The sequence below is a fragment of the Ipomoea triloba genome, chromosome 10 (assembly GCF_003576645.1).
Source record: "Ipomoea triloba cultivar NCNSP0323 chromosome 10, ASM357664v1".
NCBI lineage: Eukaryota > Viridiplantae > Streptophyta > Magnoliopsida > Solanales > Convolvulaceae > Ipomoea > Ipomoea triloba.
Window position 1 is genome coordinate 27,376,800 of NC_044925.1, and position 8,044 is coordinate 27,384,843.

Here is an 8,044-nt window from a genome sequence, read left to right on the forward strand (position 1 = left end):
ATTTCTTGATCATTGAATGGAATTTCATCTTAGATTTTGTCTTGAGTGACGGAAGAAAACCACAATCACTGGCCTATGGTGTGTAAATCACCTTGTTACCCTAGCCGGACGGCTGGCCGGCAAATGACCAATAAACCAGCATAAGTTGCACATAATCCATATATCTGACTAACTCAAACCAAAAAGGCTAATAGTTTGGGGCATACATTATTAAGGAAACATAAATTGTGTTTTACTACGAAGTTGATTTGGACCTCGAAGAACTTGCAAAGGATGTATGTCGGTATACATAAATATTTGTTTGTGTACATATAATAGGAGTATAGGACTGTGTTGCTATAAGGTTTAGCTCTTATCCATATGTTCGTGTGTGCCACTGTGGCCTAACTTGTTTTCTCTGCATAGGTCTGACGAGGAAGTTGTAGATCAGAAGAAGTCATATGAAGAGTCTTGTAAGCCAAAATGTGTGAGGCAACTTAAGGAGTATCAGGTGATCTCAAAAAATAGCTAAAAACATTCAGATACTATTCGTAGTTTACTCGAGATGTATACTAGTGCTTTTTACTATCTTGTGCCTTAAGCGTCCGTTAAGTTTAATTTTGTGGATTGGACGATTGCTTCTTACTGCTTACTCTACATGTTGGCAGTAAAAATGGACTCCCGGCAATTTCTAAGTGGTTTAATGCATAGTTTACCTACTGTGTTGTGAAAGCTTCTGTCAATCACTATTAGCTAACCGATAAGGTTCCTATTATATCCTACAGGCATGTGCTAAAAGAGCTGAAGCCGATGAAAGTGGGCACAAGCATTGCACAGGCCAATATTTCGACTATTGGCACTGCATTGATAAATGTGTAAGCGTCATCTCTTTTCAATTCCCTCCTTTCTCCCCCTAGCTTCTCTGTGCAGTATATATGCATGCCACGCTTTGTGGGTGGGTGTGCTCATGAAACGCATTTATGATGCTCTGCAGGTTGCTCCAAAGCTATTTACAAAACTCAAGTAGCGGGCCTGCATTGCATCTCGCTACTTTATTTCTCAACATAGCCTTTACGTGTTCTTCTGTCATGTCTTTGCTAGAAGCTAGCTACCGATTCCTCAGCGCAGCATTGTAGCTGCTGCATCGAAATTTTTGAACAGCAATGATCTTGAATTCGATTAATAAGAGATCATACTTGTTTGATAAAATCTGTTACTCTTTGGTTTAAATGATTATGTGATTATCAAAGATGTTTGATACATATTCTCCTTTGTCAACGGTTCTTGTTTCTCTAGTCCAGGATTACCCTCCTTTCCCCTAGTTTGCTTGCTAGATTAAGCATAATGCTATTTTCCTTTCGTGATTTTACCTCTTAATGTTTAACCCACGATAAAATTATTTTTATTTAGGGAAAATTGCATTTTTCGTCTTTTAAGTTATAAAGTAATTGTAGAATTTGTCCCTAAGTGTTGGTTATATTCACTTTTTGTTCCTTAATTATCATTGACGTTACACTACGTCTGGTTGTTAATAATTAATTATAATGTGCTATAATTAATTATAATTAATATTTTAGAGGACACTTGGTTTGCTTAATTAAATTAGTTTATGGTTGAATCTAAGGTAGGGAGCACGTTGGAGAGTGCAAAACCAAAGTAGTGAGGTCAATAGTTTAAAGGAATCCTACGTTAGACATTAAAATAACTTCATCAACATAAACGCACGCAATATATATAAATTGTAAAATGTGAACCACAAGTGCATTGAATTTTTACATTTGATGCACTTTATATTACCACTAGGTATACTTTATAAAATTACCACATTATGGTTATTTGTTGGTTAGGATCACAGTATAAGGTGGTATTTACATAACACACATTCTTGGTAGTGGCTACGAATTTATATTATCATTCAAAAAAATAAAACAAAAAAAGGAGAAAATTGTAATAATTTTTGGGAATTTGAGAGACTTCAACCAAGATTTAATTTAATCATGATATTTTAGATTCATCAAGTGTCAACCCCACTTGTGGAGACGTCTAATTCTCTTATTACATTATAACCGTCTCTTATTACTTTATATGGTGAGAATCAATCACCAAAAAAAAAAAACTAAAAAACTAAAAAACTTTTCCAATTCCATATTTAAACGCTCAAGTTTAATTTACACCAAACCTAGCTAATAAGTTGTCTGCATAAACTCAACATCTAAACCAAATTAATAAAAATAAAATAAAATAAAATAAAAAACTAAATCAAGACTCTAAAAGGTTAATCTTTTCACTGCACTTTCACAAATCACAAAATGACGCACTCTATAGTATTGCTACGTGCAATTAATGTGTAAATTATTTTTAAAAAATGTCAATATATTTTAGTATTATGTTTCATCATATTTGATGGCAATCCTGAATATAATCTCTCTAATCATTTAAATGTAACTTAAGTTCAAATTAATGTCAATGTGCCAATGCATATAAAAGAACCGAATGCCCTCGGATCAGAGGGTAGGTGGGCTAAGGTTGGCTCACTTTGGGATTTGAAGACATTGAGCGTTTCAGTAAATACATGATGGTTTAGTTGTTCACTTTTTCATAAGTACCTTATTTGACTTCAGATTTGTGCACATGGGCACTCTATAGTATTGCTATGTGCAATTAAAGTTTGAATTATTTACAAAAATGTCGATATATTTTAGTATTACCTTTCATCATATTTGATGGCAATCATGAGTATACGTAGAATCTATCGAATCCTTTAAAATGTAACTCAAGTTCAAATTTCCTTTAAAATGTAACTCAAGTTCAAATTAAAGTCAATGTGCCAATGCATATAAAAGAACATAATGCCCTCCGATCAAAACATTGTTTTCATCGTCAGGAAGAGACAAAAAGAAGATGGAAGCCATGCATTAAATCGCTACTTAATTATTATTATTTTCTAAACAAATGGCTAATTAAAGTAGAGGGCATGTGAGCTAAGGTTGGCTCACTTTGGGATTTGGAGACATTGACCGTTCCAGTAAAGACATGAGGCCTCCCTCAATAGTTAGCAGTTTTTGAGAAGATTTTACAGGTGTGATTAGGAAAAAGAAAATGGGAGTGGAGGAAAAAAATAATAAAATCAAAATTTCAAAAAAACAAAAACAAAAAAAGAAGGGATTTTTGGGCGCGTGCACTACCTGTGCGCGAAACTCTTCCCGGTGGGCCCTACAGTGTCTGCCAAAAACCCTAATGTTCAAGCAATAATTTCAATTCCAAGAACAGAATGCTCTCTGATAACATCGTTTTCATCGCCAAGAAGCGACAAAAAGAAGATGGAAGCCATGCATCGAACCGTTACTTAATTATTAATTATTTTCTAGACAAATGGCTAATTAAAGCAGAGGGCAGGTGGACTAAGGTTGGCTCACTTAGGGATTTGGGGACATTGAGCATTTCAGTAAAGACCTGATAGTTTAGGTGTTCACTTTTTCATAAATAACTTAGTTGACTTCAGATTTGTGCACACTATTATTCAAGCAATAATTTCAATTCCAATTTTTCCGTTGTAACTTTAAATTGGTTCACTTTAGGATTCAGACTTATTCATTTTTCAGTAAGAACTTTATTTATATGATGTAGACTATTTGAAAAATAATCCAAGCAATCACATTCTAGATTTTATTTGATCTTGATAATAGAAAGGTATATTCACTATCCAGAGAAATTCTCCATTTTTCTAGAGAAAAGAAAGAAGATATTTCCTTAACTTGTACATTATATTTCTCCAATTTAGAAACAAAGAACGGAGAACGGAAAACTAGAGAATTGAAGTAATTTTCTTTTCATTTCCTTTTAATTTTCTTTTACTTTAATAAAAAATAAATATTACAATTAAAGAGTTAATGTCATATGGAATCCTCCAGTGATTTTGTCACGTTTAGTCCTAATTTTCAAATTGACAGCTCGTAGTCCTTCGACTTTCAAATTGTTACCATATGTTGTCCAAGTTAACCCCCATAATCGTTCAACTATCAGACTTTCTATTGTCTAAGTTAACCCAATAATCCCCATAATCCTTTAACTATCAAATTTTTACAAATCGTGGTTTAAATCTCATGAGTTACCATTCAATTTATCTAATATTTTATTCGTTATCTATTTTACGTTTAACAACCCAATTTTATGATTCGTCTTATTAGGACTCTCTGAGTTTGAGTCACGTTAGGACTATCTATTCTACTTTATCTAAGACTCCCCTTGTATATATATCTCCTATTCATCATCATTGTAACAGTTCAATTGAATCAATACAATATTCAGTTCTCATCTGGTATCAGCTAGCCTAGGTTTATTTTTCCAATGGCTGACGGCTCTGTTAATTCTTCCGAACGGACCATTTCTGATGCAGCTATTTCTTCTGCGGTTTCTTCAGCAGCCGCTTCTCTGTCTGCTGCGCATCACTATGTTAGCATTAAGCTAACGAACAAGAATTTCTTGTTGGGCCATCTCCTCCCTCTGTGCAGAAGCCGTGGGCTGAATCGGTTTTACAGGTGTTGTCGTCTTCTCTTGCTGCTTCTGCTCAGGCTGATTCTCCTATCACCACCACTGCTGCCCCTACTCGGCAAAGAGGACGACCTCGTGGCAAGTCTACACGACCAACTGTTCGCTCCCATACAATGGCTACGAGGAGTCGATCTGTGGCTCCACTTTTGGCTCTCTCTGCTCAGGCCTGTCCTACCGAGCCCACTTGCTACACTCATGCAGTTAAATTCTCTGAATGGCGAGAGGCAATGGATCTGGAGTTCAATGTGTTTTTGCACAATCAGACTTGGGTTCTAGTTCCTCCTCGCTCAGGTATGAATGTGATTGGGTGTAAGTGGGTTTTTCGTACTAAACGTAAAGCTGATGGTTCAATAGAGAGGCACAAGGCGAGACTTGTGGCGAAAGGGTTTAATCAAGTTCCTGGTCAGGACTTTTTTGACACCTTTAGTCCGGTTGTAAAACCCACTACAGTCAGATTGCTTTTGAGTTTAGCTATTTCCTCAGGTTGGGTGGTTAGGCAGCTCGACGTACACAATGCGTTTTTGAATGGTGATTTGGCTGAGACTGTTTATATGCGTCAACCACCCGGGTATGCTGATGCTCAATTGCCTGATCACGTTTGTCTGTTGAAGCGTTCCTTATACGGCTTAAAGCAAGCTCCACGAGCTTGGTTTAATCGGCTGCATACTTTTTTACTCTCTGTTGGGTTTATAGCTTCAAAGACTGATGTGTCATTATTCTATTACTCTCGTGGCTCTGCATGTGTGTATCTTTTAGTATATGTTGATGACGTTTTGGTAATGGGGACTGATGAGCTACTAGTGTCTGATTTACTCTCTAAACTGTCTACTGCTTTCAAAATTCGAGATCTTGGTGAACCTGGTTTCTTTCTTGGGATTGAGCTAGTCAAAACTAGCAATGGTGTTATTCTTTCTCAGCAGCGGTATATGTCAGACATCTTGAAACGGGCTGGAATGACTGATTGTAAGCCTCTCGTAACTCCTATTTCTGCTTCGAAAACTCCATTGCTCAATACAGATTTATATGAAGATCCAACGAAATACAGGAGCTTGGCAGGTGCTCTCCAGTATCTCACAGTTACACGGCCAGACTTATCCTTTGCGGTCAACCAACTGTGTCAACATATGCATGCTCCAACATTGTCTCACTGGGAGCAGCTAAAACGAGTGCTCAGGTATGTCAAAGGCACCTTATCATTCGGCTTGCGTGTAACTCAGTCAAATTCTAGAGAACTTCATGCTCTCTCTGATCCTGACTGGGCTGGTTGTCCTGAGGACCGTAAATCTACTAGTGGGTATGCAGTGTTTCTTGGCACCAATCTTATCTCTTGGGTGTGCAAGAAACAGAAGACAGTTGCAAGATCATCCACCGAAGCTGGGTATAAAGCCTTGGCTGATGTTTGTGTTGAGGTGATATGGATCCTGTTCTTGCTGCGTGAGATCAACATTGATGGCATCCCTACTCCAAAATTATGGTGTGACAATCTTGGTGTTACTTATATGTGTGCGAATCCAATCTTTCATGCAAGAACTAAGCATGTGGAGATTGACTACCACTTTGTTAGAGATAGGGTTGCCAAAGGAGATATTCAGGTTAACTTTATTTCCACAAAAGATCAATTAGCTGATATCTTTACAAAAGCTTTGCCTAGTCCTAGATTTTCTTTTCTTAGGGACAAGCTTCAGGTTAGTAATTTACCCTGCGTTTGGGGGGAGTATTAGGACTCTCTGAGTTTGAGTCACGTTAGGACTATCTATTCTACTCTATCTAAGACTCCCCTTGTATATATATCTCCTATTCCTCATTATTGTAACAGTTCAATTGAATCAATACAATATTCAGTTCTCATCCATCTGATTCGATAAAACCATCTTAACCCACGATAATGAGAAGCTTTCAATCATTAATAATAATCTTTAAAGATCTCATTTTAGTATATACATTTGATAAGATAATTAAGATTACGTACGGTTAAAAACAACCCACCGCAACTTATCACACATTCTTTACATACCATTTGTTATTCTTAATCTTTTTTTTTCCTGATCTCTATCTTTTTAAAGGAAATAAAGCTAACCGACCCACCGAAAAAAAATATAATAATGGTTTCTTTTAAAAAGAAAATTGCTTTACCGGTTTGCTGATACAAAAATACGGCGTAAAATGGGCATCAATTTGTTGATACAAAACGGATGCCCTTCACATTTGAATTCACATAGACTTGGTTATACGGGGCAAGTAGCAAGATGTTACGTTGGATGCTCAACAATCTTTCATTAGTTATTAATTGCATGCTATGAAACGCTTACCACTACATAAAAAGTTATGACAAAAACTTGTGTGAAATAGGTTTACGGGTCTTAATTTATTAGGCGGGTCGGGTCTTTGATTAATGAGATCAAAGATCCGACCCATTAATCAAAGATACGATCTGTCTCACAGATTGAAACCCGTTAGGCAGTCTCAAATTAAACAAGTGTTACCCAAAAGTTATTGTTACAGATGTATAGTTGTGTATATCGGCGGCAAGATGTTGAACTCTCAACGATAGAGTGCAACAATATACAAACACTTTAGGCCGGGCATGTATGTAGGAAATTTATTCAAAAATATTTTCTCGAGAACCCATGTTATAGTAATGTATAGAAAATAATCCAATGAGGGGGGGGCAACCACTAGTCAAGTTGATCAGACAGTTGACTTGGTAACTACAAGGTTCTAAATTTAACTACTTCATGTACGTGAGAGCAGCCTATCAGCGTGCCTTCTTAGTTTGAGACGGTCAACTATGGACAACCTAAGTTGATTTACCTTCTTATTGTCATTGCCGACTAGAGTCACAACTCACAATGCAGTCTTCACCCAGAGCATGCTTTAGGGTAATAACTGTGGACTTTCTGGTGAACCAAATAAAATAATAATCCATGATTACACATAATTTCATAGAGGGTCTTATAAACCTTCCCAAGTTCTAGTTTCCCAACTTTTATGGGTATAAGTTTAAATTTCTCTTTCGCTCATTATCAATCTTAATTTTTAAGTATATAAATATACAAAATTTATACTTTCTATCAAGAGAATACAAATTCAATTTGACTTGACGTACTTAAATTGATAATAGACCTAACCCCTTCAAAACAATGCCTCAAAATATACCTTTTTCATACTAATTTCTCAACAACATATATACTATTGAAACAATCTTACTATTTACCTCCACGTCAAAACTTCGAAATTAGGTTAAATCCATTAAAAAAACATAGTAACCCCATTCTTCAACGTAACAGGTGATCATGTGTGAACGCAAAAGATCCCCCTACCCCCTAATCAATTACTCCACCACAGAAACAACCTCGGTGTATAGTTAGGGATAGATAATCAAGAAAGGAATCTGTACTAAAATAAATAAATAAATTGGGTGTCAACATCTTGATCCGATCCTCATGCTTCATCTTCCAACTTCTATAAATGGCATCATCTGAGGCGTGTGCCCTCCACACTTCTCCATATCCAT